Source organism: Pinus tabuliformis, chromosome 8 (assembly GCF_031772625.1).
Source record: "Pinus tabuliformis cultivar Carrire ecotype Pingquan chromosome 8, CPIR1, whole genome shotgun sequence".
NCBI classification, from domain to species: domain Eukaryota; kingdom Viridiplantae; phylum Streptophyta; class Pinopsida; order Pinales; family Pinaceae; genus Pinus; species Pinus tabuliformis.
Genome location: NC_142294.1, coordinates 776591375 through 776595611, shown reverse-complemented (window position 1 = coordinate 776595611; position 4237 = coordinate 776591375).

Below are 4237 nucleotides of genomic sequence, written 5' to 3'. Positions count from 1 at the left end.
GAGGGAGAGGTAGAGAGGGAGAGTGATAGGAATAGACAGGAAGGGAGAGAGTAGGAGAGTGGAGGGAGGGAGGAGAGGCAAAGAGATGGAGAGAGATAGAGATGGGGGGGATGGAGAGGTGGATGGGGAGAGAGAGTGAGGGAGTGAGAGAGGGGGGGAGAGAGAGAGATAGAGAGAGGCGGAAAGGGAGAGAGAAGATATGGGGTGAGAAGGAGAGAGAGGGAGGGGTGGGAAAGGGGGAGATTGAAAAAGAGAGAGAGGGAGGGGGAGAGGAGGGGAGAGGGAGGGGAGGAGAGAGAGGGATATAAGAGGTGTAAGGAGGGTGTGAGTGAGAGAGATAAAGAGAGAGGGGGAAGGGGAGAGAGAGGGAGAGGGGTAGGGACCGAGGGAGGAGGGTAAGGAAGGAGGAGAGAGGGAGAGATAGAAGGTGAGGGAGGGGGAAGAGAGAGAGAAGGAGAGATATAGGTCTAGACAGAGAGGTGGAGAGGGAGGGATAGAGTGGGTGAGGGGGAGAGGGTGGTAGGAGGATAGAGATAGAAATAGGGGGGAAAGTGTCTGAGAGGAGGGGGATGAGAGCTTGATTATATTATGACCCCTTAGACTCCTATATATTGAAGGGAGGTTTACTCATTTATATCATTCAAGAATTATTCATTTTTGTAATGTAAAGGAGGTTTCCCCTTATCTTTTGGTGAGCTGGTTTCCTAACAGTTTTCTTGTCATAAATTGAGGTAAGTAGTTCTCATGGTTGAAATGTGAAATGAACTTTAGTTTAGGCTCATTGACCTGACATAATTCCATTAAATGTATGAGGTATAATATTTTAGAAGAGAATTGATATAGTTGTTGATATAGAACTTGATAGTGTAAGAATGTTGAGAAAATGAGATGGAATCCATGGGTGATCAGGTGCTTGAAACCTCCTGTAAATGAATTAATCTGATGACTGGTTGGATCTAAAAATGACCCAGGGCCCGGAGAGATAGTCCACAGTTGAAAAATTCTGTTATCACATCTTCTATTCCGCTTGCTTCTTGATTCATTTCTTATCAATTATGTTGATGGATTGGCAAAGCATTGTTTAAAGTATGTGATTTCCCATGTTTCACAAGAAAACATAAGTGTTAGTTAAAGGTATTGGAATGAAAATTATTTTTTAAGAAAGTATTCACAATTTGTTTTTGGATTAAGTTTTATCAAAGCAGTATGGCCATTTTTCCTTGGATTTTGAATGTCATCATGGTCAAAGGATTAATGGGAGCAAAAATTCAAGCATTTGAAGATATTAACTATTGCATTCAAGCATGGAATGCAAAGCTTAGAAGGCTTCTACAAGATGCAAAGAAAGAGAAGTGGAAATTGAGGCTCACATTGGAGCATGACGTGGAGGAACAAATGGGAGAATGTTCCACTCCAAAAGCAGAGTTGGCCAAAGGACATGACCAACTATCACCAACTAAATTGAAGGTAAAATAAACTCCTTCTCATGATGTTATTTCTTTTGGATGCATTGAGATACCTATTTCATGGAGCGACATCAAAATTCTCATCGAGATGGGGTGTAAAGGACCAGGACTTATTATTAATGGGCAAGGAATTATGTAGCCATTAGAGGTTGTAAGAGGCCCTCAATTTACATGATTGTGGTCTATTGAAGGAGAATATTGATTATAGTAGAAGAAAGGGGTTACTCAAACCAAAAGTGAAGCCATCATCAATTCCAACTAAGAGAAAGGGTGGCGGATCATTTTTCAAGAATGATACCTCCAACAGGAGGTATAGGAGAAGAACATGGTATAAATATCCTTCTCAAAATTGTAACAAGGGAAATTATTAAAGATATGATCCACACATGTATTTTGGTGTGCCTTTCAATTATGAACAAACTATAAATACTAGGCAAAATTCATGTGTATAAAACCATGTAAATTTTATGGTTTGAATAATCTGTTGTTGCTAACTATTAGTCTAGAATGACAAAGGAGAAGAGGTAAAGACATGAATACCATTTAGGAAATTCTGGAGGAAGAAGATCCAATGCAATCATTGTAACAAGCATTGACATCAGAGAGCCACATGTTGGAAGCTCCATCCAGAGATGTGTCCCAAGAAGCTACATCCAGAATTGGAAGCCCTTTAAAGTATATTCTCATGGCCACCATTGTAAATCACATGTTACGAAATTATTTTTAAAAGTGATGAATGTGTAAAATCACTTTTATATGCAACATAATGATATTTTGGGCTTTTAGCTAGACAACATGGCATGTGATTTATGTTCTAAATCAATGTAAACTTGACCCTGAGTGTGTTGTAAACTCTTGGCAAGTATGGATTTTGTTTCGGTCATGTTTTTTGTATCATAAACCATTGTCATATTTTTTTGTGTGTTTATTAGTAATTTTAAAAAACAAAAATAATTGGTCTTCTCTCGCGAAAGTATGATAATTTATGGAAACTTGTATCGTCGTATCGATAATTGTTGGATGTTTAAAAAATTATGATAGCTTGATTTGTATTTTGAAATGAACACATGTATTCTTCTTTCCTTCATATTTATTCTTCTTCTCAATCCATGCTTGGTTCGTTAGTGTATTATTATTATGTCAAAATATAAGGGCTTAACCATTCCACTTTTAAACATTTGATTCATGTGCATTTTTTCTTCTTTGTGTGTATAATCCATTCATAAGTTGTGTTTTTCCATTTATCTTTTGGCTTCATTACCAACTCATTAGCTTGAGCTCTAAGGAATGTGAATATATCTACTAGATTTCTTGTTTGACATTTGATCTCTCAAATGAATGTTGGAGAAATTTGTGACTTTTGAGGTTACAAATGAATGGTTTTAAAACTTGACGAGTTTACATTTTTTAAAATCACCTAGATTCATAAAACACAACAAGACACATTATTTTCTATCTCTATGCTCTTCAAGATTTCAAGCCGTGTCATTTACATCACGATGTTTTGCCTCAAACCCTAGGCCCCATACTAACAAATAATACTCTCGAATCTCAAGTTTACGCATTTAATGTTTTTAGGTTCGGTAACTTGTTCAAGGAGACATAGATCACTTTTAGGTATCGACTCTGAAGGAGATATAGTTCAAAATATCAGCCTTAAAAAATTGGGACATATGATAATACATTCCTAAGCACATACTTTTACCTATTCTTCTACTCATGTAAAGCCTGTATAATATGCAAAAGACAGAAAAGATAGAACAAATCGTAATTCACAACAATGTTTATAATTCCTACTTGTTTCCTTCCTAAGTCTCTGAAATATTATTTCTGTGACAACCCCCAACCACTTCTACGTGTAGTGTAAATGTTTTAAATAATGTGATTAAAATAAAATAATCTAGGCCATGGGACACATATTCCATAGAAAAGGAAGGTAAATTGCTTAGGATTCTTATGGTTGCCACAACCATTGAAGATGAAAGGTGAAAAAGAAGGGAATTAACATGTTAATTACCAGCAAGGATGTAGGACAAGAGCACACCCCTTTGCAACATCATAGTAAATAGAAGGGAAAATAAAATAGTGTTATGGCCATGCAAAGACCATTCCATTGGTGGATGGAAGCATGCTAGGATGAGATGGCCATCCACTATAACAAAACAATAGCACACAAAAAATGAATACAGGGAGGTAGGTAGCATTAAAATGTTTATTTAGGAGGTTTTGGCCAACACAGGTATAAACAAATTGAATGGGACAAAAAAAAGAGGGACGTAAGAAGGAGATATGCAGGGAGAGAACATGGTTTTCGCTGAGAAAAATCAAGCCTCAGTGCAAAGAATTGAGAGACGAGAAGTATGGTTTTTTTAGGTTCAAAGGATAATGGATTAGGCTACAATGGCTAAAAATTGAATGACACTGTGCAAACTATGTTTGGAAAATTGTAAACTACGTGAGACCATACCATCCATCATCTTTCTAGAAGAAAACATGAGTGGAAGTTAAGGTAACCCTTCATTTGGTTACCTTAACAGATAAGAGGATACCCAATGCAATGTCATGGATCCCAATGTATGCATATATCTCTATCTATTATTACATGAATCACAAGCTAGTATTATAGTTGATGTAAGTACATAGATCATGAGGCATAGTGCATGGATCTCAATGTGGAGTGCCCACATATGGTAGTAAATCAAGTCTCACATAAGTGTTAAGAAAAACATACTAAATAATCGCTTCTAACATATTAAATACGTTAATGTTTA